This window comes from Myotis daubentonii, chromosome X (genome assembly GCF_963259705.1).
Source record: "Myotis daubentonii chromosome X, mMyoDau2.1, whole genome shotgun sequence".
In the NCBI taxonomy this organism is placed as follows: Eukaryota; Metazoa; Chordata; class Mammalia; order Chiroptera; family Vespertilionidae; genus Myotis; species Myotis daubentonii.
The window spans coordinates 87,914,090-87,924,398 of record NC_081861.1 but is presented as its reverse complement, the minus strand read 5'-3'; positions in this window follow the sequence as shown (position 1 = coordinate 87,924,398).

Here is a 10,309-nt window from a genome sequence, read left to right as displayed (position 1 = left end):
TCACTAATTCGGTCCTCTGCTTCTCCTAGTCTACTGTTGATACTTTCAATGGAGTTTTTCATTGCAGCTATATCACTCTTCATTTCTTCTTGGGTCTTACTTAAGTTGTTGATTTTTTCATCTGTTTCTTCTAGCTTCTTCCATATGTTATCGATTTTTTCATCTGTTTCTTCTAGCTTCTTCCATACGTTATCAATTTTTTCATCTGTTTCTTCTTGCTTCTTGCAGAGGCTGTCGATTTTTTCCTCCATCCGGTTTATGGACTCTAGGACCCTAATTCTGAATTCTTTATCTGTCATGTTGCATGCCTCTGTATTACTTAGCTGCTTTTCTGGAGAGTCCTCCTTCTCTTTCCTTTGAGGGTTTCTTTGTCTACCCATGTTTGATCTCACTGACATATCTAGACGTTGAGTCGTTCATTGTTTGCTCCCTTGGTGGCAGTGACTCCTTGGTCTGTGGTTGCTCTTCGGGCGGTTGCGGTAGCAGCTACTCTTCAGTTGGCAGCAGCTCCTCTGGTGGGTGCTGTTCACAGCTGTGGTGGCTCTTCTGGCTGGTGGGGCGAGGTTTCATGTACAGCTGCTGTTCCTCAGCAGAGGATGTGGTGCTCAGGAGGTTGCTGTTGCTTGGATCTGCTGCGTTGATTTAAAGGCACAAAATACAACACAACAAGGCACCACGTACCAGGCACTATACACAAATATATTCACGATATTAATAACCCCAGATAAAGGTGACCACCTGAATTAAGAGAATTAGGGGATAAGGAAGAAGGAAGAGAAAAAGATAAAAGAGAAAAAAGAAAAGAAAAGTAGGGACCAAAAAAAAGGAGTGCAAAAATGAAATTGGGACAAAGGAGGGGGGAAAATAAAAGCGAGAAAAGAAAAAAAAAAAGAGCGAATAGAGAGAATGAAGTGGAAGAGGGGAAGAGACTTTTTATATGAGGAGAATACTCCTATAGAACAGCCATTAATCCCAACAAATTCCAGTAACAGCTCCCTTGATATGAATGCAAACTAGAAACAACCAATAATATAACGATGAAAATAGAATGGAGAACACTAATCCCAAAATAAAATAAAGAGAAAATAAAATGGCACTTTAAAAAATGGTAAAATGGTAGCAGTAATAATACTGGTTAAAAATAAGAAGGTAGTAATTAAAAGGGTAAAATCAGGTGATGGAAAAAGAAGAAAAGAAAAAAAAAAGAACAGGAAAAAAAAGAAAAAAAATTGGTTTCTTAATTAAAAAGTGAAAAAAGAAAAAAAAATTGCAGTAGTGAAGGTCCTTCGTTTCTTCTATTCTTCAGTGTGGCTCGCCTTAGACCTTCCAGGTATTCAGGAGAGTGTTGAGTTTCCCTGCGATATACTGTTCCTCTGTGTTGTAAACCACAGTCCTTATGTTAAAGCATGCCGCATTTATTTCCCAGACTGCCTTATTTTGTGTTTAGCAAAGAGTCAGTTTGTGGGTCAGCCTCTGGGTGGCAGTGTTCTGGGGTTGGCCTCTGAGGCTACAGGGCCTCTCTGTCCAGTGGAAGTTCACTGCCCAGAGCTGACTGCGTAATAGTTAGTTACCGGCGCTATGTTGTTGCTGGGATTGAAAATCCCCCTATAGGCCAGACCCTGTTAACTCCCAGGGACTGATCAGGTTATCTTAATCCTTGATCTCGTACAGGGTGGAATCTGGGTGTGGCTGTGCTCCTTGCCTGGGGGCTGGAGGGAGGAGTCTCACTCTCTGGAGAGGGTGGCTGCCCCAGTCCTGGGCTCAGGGGTGTCTCCGCACTCAATTCACTGCCACCTCTCCCGGCTCCCCCTCTTTCCCCAGTCTCTCCCCAGATTCTACTCCTCAGCACACTCTCCTTCTCTTCAGCACAGGTGAGTGTCTGTATCCGAAATGTCCCATGAACAGGATTCAGTGAAAACAAACAAACAAATGCAGGCCGCGGAAACGGGGAAGGCTTGGTTTCTGTAAGCTTCTTCTCTTACCGGGACTGCATGGTCAGGTCAGCTCTTCAGGCTGCCCCCTTTAGGCTCAGTCCTCCGTGATCACAGAACCCAGCTCTCAATTCCCCTGGCGGCGCCAGGAATCCCGCGGTTCTCCTTCCCCCCCCCCCCCCCCCCCCCCCGTCAGGGGCTGTGCCTGTCCCAAGGGACGCAGCTGTCTGCCATGCGGTCTCCCTCCGACTCTCTGGGCTCAGAGGTCTGGCAAGCTTTCCTGCCCAAATCCCTGTTTTTTTTTTACCTTTCCAGGGGAGTTCTGCTCTTCCCGGCTGCAAACCCTCTCACCAGCTGAGCAATTTCGCCAATTCGGTGTGAGTGTTACTAGTTTCAGCTGCTCATTCCATTTGCTCCCGGACACGACCTGGGACGCGTCTGCCTATATTGCCGCCATCTTCCGTGCAAATATCAAAAAATTTCTATATGTGACATGGCACCAGAGTTAAGTTAGGATTTTTCAAAATGCTGACACGCCGAGCTGAAAAAACTATATTAGAGGAAAAGCTTTCAGTTTTTCACCATTGAGTGTGATATTATCTGAGGGTTTATTATATATGGTCTTTATTATGTTGAGGTGCTTTTCTTCTATTCCTATATTATGAGCATTTTAATCATAAATTGATTATGTATCTTATCAAATGCTTTTTTCTGCATCTATTAATAAGGTCATATAATTTTTATCCTTTCTTTTGTTAATGTGGTGTATTACATTGATTGATTTGCATATGTTGAGTCATTTTTGTGCCCCTGAAAAGAACCTCACTTGCTCGTGATGTATTATTTTTTTGATGCACTGTTGTATTTGATTTACTATCATTTTGTTTAGGATTTTTGCATCTGTATTCATCAGAGATATTTGTCTATAGTTTTCTTTTCTTGTCTTATCCTTGCCAGTTTTTGATATATCAGGGTTATATTGGCCTCCTAAAATGTGTTAGGAAGTATTGCCCCTTCTTCAATTTCTTGGAAGAGTTTGAGAAGGATAGGTTTTGAATCTTTTTTGAACATTTGGTAGAATTCACTAATGAAGCCATCTGGTCCTGGTCTTTTGTTTTTTGGGGAGGTTTTTGGTGGTTGTTTCAATTTCCTCACTGCTGATCAGTCTATTTAGATTTTCCAATTCTTCAAGATTTAGACTGGGAACGTTATATATTTCTAGGAACTTCTCTTGATGTAGTGTCCTCTTTATCATTATAAAGTGTCCATTTTTGCCTCTTGTTATCTTTAAATCTATTTTGTCAGACATAAGTATGGTTACATCTGCTTTTTGTGGGTGTTTTTTGTTTGGACAATCATTTTCCACCCTTTTACCTTGAATCTATCTTTGTCTCTGCAGCTTAGATATGTCTCTTGTAAACAATATATGGCTGGGATTTGTTTTTTGATCCACTCTGTTACTCTTTACCTCCTTATTGGTGAATTTAGACCATTTACATTTAGGGTAATTAATGATGTATGAGGATTTCCTACAGCCATTTTATCTTTTGTTTTCTGGTAGCTCTGTGCCTCCATTGGTTCTTTTCTTTTGTATTTTTATCTGTTGTTTTTGTTTGGTGGAATTCCATAGTTCTTTTCTCTGTTTCCTCTTTTTTAAAGCTACGTGTCCTGGTTTGGGAATTTTTGTGTCTGGTTACCATTAGGTTTATAAAAAATAAAAGTTGCATATATGCAGTAGATTTTTTTTTTCTTTTGAGTTCATCTGATCTTCATCCTCCTTTGCCAGTTCAGGTCTTTATCCCTTCCCTTTTTATGTGTTTGTTGTTACAAATTATCCCTGTTTATGCTGTAAGTTTTTTGGTGAATTTACTCTTAGTGTTGTGACCTTATGTTCTTTGTTTCAGGTAGAATAACTACTTTGAGTATTTTCTGCAATGGAGGTTCTATGGTGATAAAATCCATCAGCTTCTGTATGTCTTGGAACGTTTTTATTTCTCCTTCATATTTAAAGAATAATTTTGCTTGATATATTATTCGTGCTAGTACTTTCTCTCAGATGTTTGAATATTTGGTTTCACTCTCTCCTGGTTTTTAAATTTTCTGCTGAGAAGTCAGTTTAATAACTGATGGGTTTTCCTTTGTCCATCACTTCCTTCTTTTGCCTTGCTGTGTTGAGAATTTTTTCTTTGTCATTAATTTTTGACAGTTCTAATACACAGTGTTTTGGAGAGGGCCTCTTTGGATTGAAGTAACTAGGTGTTTGTTTGCTTCTTGGATTCAAGGATCTAATTTTTTCCATAGGCTTAGGAAGTTTTCATCCACTATTTGTTTGAATAGGATCTCCATTCCCTGCTCCCTATTTTCCTCTTCCAGAATGCCTATTATTCTAATAATGCTTTTTTTATGTAGTCAGGTAGTTCTTGTAAAGTTATTTCATTTTTCTTTATGCTCAGATCTCTCTCTTCTTCCCCCCTACATCATTTCTAGATTCCTATTTTTGATATCACTAATTTTTTTCCTCCATATGGTTGGCTCTGTTTTCTGTGCTCAGTAGTTTACTCTTAATCTCCTTAATTGCATGCTTCATTTCCAGGATTTATGAATAGTTCTTTTTTAAAGTCTCGATCTCTTTGGCAAAGTACTCATCTTGTTCATTGATTTGTTTTCTGAGTGCCTTGAATTGCCTGTCTGTATTTTCTCACATCTCATTGAGTATTTTCAGAATTGCAACCTTGAAATCGCAGTTATTTATATCATATATTTCTATGTGTTCCCTCTTGCTTTCTGGGGATTTTTCATTTTCTTTCTGATCATCCTCATTACCATGGTTATTCATGGTATTTGCTGTTCTTCTTTGTCTAGGCATGTATACCTGTCTATATAATTTTTTTTAGACAGAAGTTTTTTATTTTTTTTATTTTATTGCTTAAAGTATTACAAAGGGTATTACATATGTGTCCTTTTTTCCCCCCGCCCTTGGCAATCCCCTGGCCTCCCCTACCCCGCAGTGTCTTATGTCCATTGTATACCCGTCTATATTAATGGCCTATTTAGCATGTTCCTCTGGAGAGGTCTTTCTACTATTTTCCAGTAGATGGTGCTGAATTGCAGGGTTTCTTTTACCTCTGTGATCTCCAGGACTTGACCTTCATGGCTTCCATAAGACAGTACAGCCTCCCTGCTTGAAGTGGGTTTGTTTTGCGAGTCCAAGTGGCGGCAGGGTTTTGTGGTTCTGTTTCTTTGTCTGAAACACCACCTCCTCGTCTGATAGTGGAAAACTTCACAGCAGAAGCCCATGCTTTGTCAGGCATCTGTTGGCTCAAAAACTGTTTGCTCCACTTGCCCTACTGGTCTGACCCATACTGCTCTCTGTTCCTCCCAGCTGAAGGAAGCACCTGCTGCTGACTTCCTCCCTCTCCAGGCTGAGCTGCAAGCTCCCAGCTGCAGGGCTGTGTCTGTGGGCAGTCTGCGTTTTCCTCCCTTCTCATCTCCCTGTTTATTCCCAGTTGCCCACTTTTAGACGTTTCAATGCGCAGGTCTCTCAGCCATGCCTCCACATTGAGCAGGGAGTTGTTTTATAAAAAATATATATTTGTATTGATTTTAGAGAGAAGAGGGGAAAGAGATAGAGAGATAGAAACAATGACGTGAGAGAAACATGGATCAGCTGTCTCCTGCATGCCCCCTACTGGGGGATCGAGCCTGCAACCTAGGCATGTGCCCTGACTGGGAATCAAACCCTGACCCTCTAAAAGGAATATCACAAGAAATCCACACACAAAATAAAAAACCTCCTAGAATTAATAAATGAGTTCAGTGAGATCACAGGATATAAGATCAACATACAAAACTCAATTTTATTTCTAAATATTAGCAATGAACATGTGAAATCCAAAATTGAAACTACAATATCACTCACAATCACTCAAATAAAATACACAGGTATAAATCTGGAAAAAAATATGTACAGGACTTGTAAGCTGAAACTACAAAACACTGATGAAAGAAATCAAGATCTGACTACATGGGGAGACGTACTGTGTTCATAAATTGGAGTAGTCAACAACGTAAGGATATCAATTTTCCCCAAAATGTTTTATAGGTTTAACACAATTCTTATCAAAGTTTAGCAACATTTTTATAGATACAGACAAGATTATTCTAAAATGTGTATGGAAAGATAAAAAGAACTAAAATAGCTAAAAAATATATTTTTGAGAAAAATAAATAGAAAAAGAATCACTCTACCCAATTTTAAAACTTAGTATGTAGCTACAATAATTGTGTGATATTGTCAGAGGGAAAGACACACAGATCAGTGAAACAGAACACTGAATCCAGAACAGACTCAGACAAGTACAGCCAACTGATTTTTTTTATTTAAAAAACAAACACAAAACTCACCCTTTTTTTTAGTGTATAACTCAGTGAGGTTTTTAAAAATTGTTTTATTGATTTTTTAGAAAGAGAGGAAGATTGATAGAGATATTGAAACATCGATGAGAGAGAAATATCAGCAATTGGCTACCCCCTGACCCACAACCCCCCCGCCCCCCCAGGGGATTGAGCCTGAAAACCAGGCATGTGCCCTGACCAGGAATCGAGCTGGTGATCTCTTGGTTCCTAGATCAAAGCTCAACTGCTGAGCTACACTGGCTGGGCCATCCCACTGATTTTTTTAAGTGCAAAGGCAATTTAATGAAGGATATATTTTTCAACAAATGATGTTGGAGCAATTGGACTTTTATAGGCAAAAAAATGAACTTTGATCTAAACCTCACACCTTATACAAAACTAATTCAAATGGATCACCAATTTAAGTTTAAAACAAAGCTTTTAGAAGAAAATATAGGAGAAAAATCTCTGGAATGTAGGATTTAGTTCTTACTATGCCACCATAAGCATGAACCATAAAAACATTAAGGACTTTTGCTTTGCAAAAAAAAAAAAAAAAGCAAACCTTTTTAAGAGGATGAACACAAAGTACTCGTATCTAGAATATATAAAGAGCTAAAAGTCAACAGTTTAAAAATCTAATCAGTAACTGAGCAAAAGACATGACATTTTACTGAAGAGGATATACAGAGAGCAAATTAACCCATGAAAAGATGTTCAACATCATTAACCATTAGAGACATGCAAATTAAAAATCACAATGAGATATCAGTACACATCTACTAAATGGCAAAAATAAAAAATTGTGATAATACAAAATGCTATTGATTAGAGTGAGAAACTGGATCACCCTTGCATTGCTGGAAGGAATATGAAATGGTACAGCCACTCTGGAAAAGAGTATGGCAGTTTCTTACAAAATTAAACATACAATTTACTGTACAACTCAGAAATTACACTCTTGGAAATAATTCTAGATAAATAAAAACTTGTATACTCACAAAAACCTTTACACAATGCTTATAGCCACTTTATTTGTCATAGTGCAAAACTGGAAACAACCTAAATGTTTTTAAATGAGTGAATGGTTAAACAAACTGTGGTGTATCTAAGGCATGGGATACTACTCAAAATCATACAGATGTTAGATCTAAGCCTAGAGTGCAATAGGAGTGCCAAGGAGTGCCTAGCCCAGCCTGAGAAAAGGCGGAGAAGATGGTTAGGGAAGGTTTCCTGAAGGAAGTAGCACCTGAGCTTGGTTTTGAAAAGTAAACAAGAGATAGCTAGATCAAAAATAGGGGGGAGGGAGCATTTCAAGTAGAGAGAACAGTGTGTGCAAAGGCATGAAGTTTGAAGAGAGCACGCTACATTTGAGGACCTGTAAAATGATAATTCAACATGGTTGGAACCCGTTGGGGAGTAGCAAGAGATGAGCCTGTAGATATAAGCAGAATAGCCCTAGAGCCTCCAGGCTAAGGAGCCTCTCAACATCAGATAGCCACTGAAGGGTCTTAATTGGGGAAGTGAGCGTCAAATCTGTATTTCTGAGAGCTCTCTGTCAAATGCTGGGTGAGGTAGTTTGGAGGGTGGTGAGAAAGATGACTGAGAGATCAATGTGGAGGCTGTTGCAATGTTCGAGGGAATGTGCAAAAGGTTGTGGCAGCAGGGAAGAGAGTGGAGGATGAGCACAAGAAATGTTTGGTGAATCCTAGTAAAATGTTCATTGTTCATTGTAAAATGATGAGAAGCAGGGGAGAAGATTTGTTTAGAAGGCAGAATCCATTGGACATGGAGACCAGTTCCTGAAGGTGAGAGCACAGAAGACCTCTTCCCACTGGCTCCTCTCTGCCTTGGTAACAATGCTGTGCCCACTGTCCCCTGCCTACTCCATGTTCCTTCTCCTTGCCTTAGTGTTCCTGGGCTTGGGAGATTTGGCAGAGTAGGCAGAGGTGATCACCTTCCAGATTACTCAGAACCAACACACTGGCCCATAAACCAGAGGCGCATTTATTTCTGTCCAAGGCATAGCTTGGCCTTGGCATCTCTTGGACAGTGTCCCCTCGTGAGACCTCTGGTCCCTGGGAAGCTGAGTTGGAGAACATGCACCCAGAACAAAGGGAACTGGGTGTTCTTGGATTTTATTTAGAGAGTGGAAAAGCATGCCACCATGCAGAGAGTACCAGCTTGGAAGTCAGAAAGACCTGAGTTCAGAGCCCAACCCTGCCACCATCCTAGGATGGGAAACCTTGAAGACATTTCTTAACTTCTCTGAGCTTGTTTCTTCAGCTCTAACATGGCAATGGAGATTCTCTGCAATAAGACTTGTGAAAACTAAAAGAGATCATGAAGGGAAAGCTCCAGGCTCATGCTACATATGCCATTTGTGTTGGTTGTTTTCCATTGTCTCAAATGAACACTGCCTTCGACAAAATCCACCTCACTAGATACTGAAATATTAGTCACTAATAATTAGTGTCCTCCAGAAACTGTAGCTTTTTTGCTTAGACACTACTAGATTAACATAGACTCTTCTCTGGAGTCCTTTTTAAAAACCAGTTGCTCAAAACTTCATTATCTCATGCCAGGCACGTTACAACAGCACGAAGAAGGACAAAAAGTTCTTCAGCCATTGACTGGGCTCAGGAGACACATCTATCCCATCAGCAATATAGCCACATCCATTTGCTGTAATGGGTGCTTACTTTTGCATGTGGCTGATCTCATCCACAGTGTACTGATTTTTCCTGGTTTCAGTTTCCAAAGGTGACCTTTTTCTACCCTTGTCCCCAGAGTCTGGGGCCTACAGCTCCTCATGCATTGATCACCTCTGAATGGGATCAATTAGATCTCGGTTTTGTCGCTTCAAGCTTCCCGTTCAGAATAAGCTCTGCTGGGATCTCCAATGGAAAAGAAACTGCAGCCTTTGGTTGTGGAACAGAGTGGACAGGACAGTGAGTCTGGGTCAAGGTTTGTGAACCTCTGTCCTGAGAAGAGAGCTGTCAGCTTCCCTTCTTGATTTTCCTTGTTTAAGAAATGCATGGAAGAATCAGTCTGAGGAGATAATTAATAGAAAATACAACTGTCAGCCATTCTTGTCTCTGACTCATTGTGCAAACTCTGCAGTCGTTACCATGGTTTCAAGGCCGAAGTTTTCTCCTCTCTGCCCCCTGCCTGTTCTGTTCATACATCACTGCTCCACAGACACCTCCACAGACTGGTTTAGACTTAACCCTATATAGAAACTAGCTTTTTTGTTGTTTGTTTTACAACTAATGTTTATTGCCTTTTTTCTTGGGGGGGAAAAACATGCCAGTTGACATAAACATAATGTAAACAGAAAAAAATGAAAAATAATCATTAACTCATATTCCAGAACTAACACTTAAGATTTTATTATATTTCCCGCCCCATCTTTTATGATAGCTGAGATGGAACATGATTTTGTATCTGTCTTTGAAGTGCTTTTAACCCTGAAACCCCCAGCAGAAGTGTACCTATCCTTTACTCCTTTGAGCGACAGGCCTTTAGGCACTGCTTTGGGAAAATTCAGCCACTTGCACAGGCTTGCTTATTGCTGTTGTTGCTGTTATCTGCTGGAATGCACAGAGCATTTGCCTGGCACATCAACCATTGAACACTGGGTTCTTCGCTGGAATCTGAGCTCTACTTCATTCCCACTCCAAGACTGCCATAACCAGTGGTTGGTTGCAGGAAAGGCTGTTCCCTACGAAAACCCGGAAGTAAAGGTGCCTCGGGGCTGTGAATGAGCCGATGAACATGTCATTATCAAAGCCCACGCCACATCTCCCAGCTGGACTTGGCAAGTCAGTACATGGGGCCTGTGGTATCCTCCTCAGAAGTGGGGGAGCAATGACCCCTTCTATGCTGAGTGTGCTCCCCATAGTTGATCACTCCCAATCTGAAATAAGGTGTGCCCAAGATGTGCTGTGTCCAGAAATCACAGCAGCACAGCATGAGAAGGT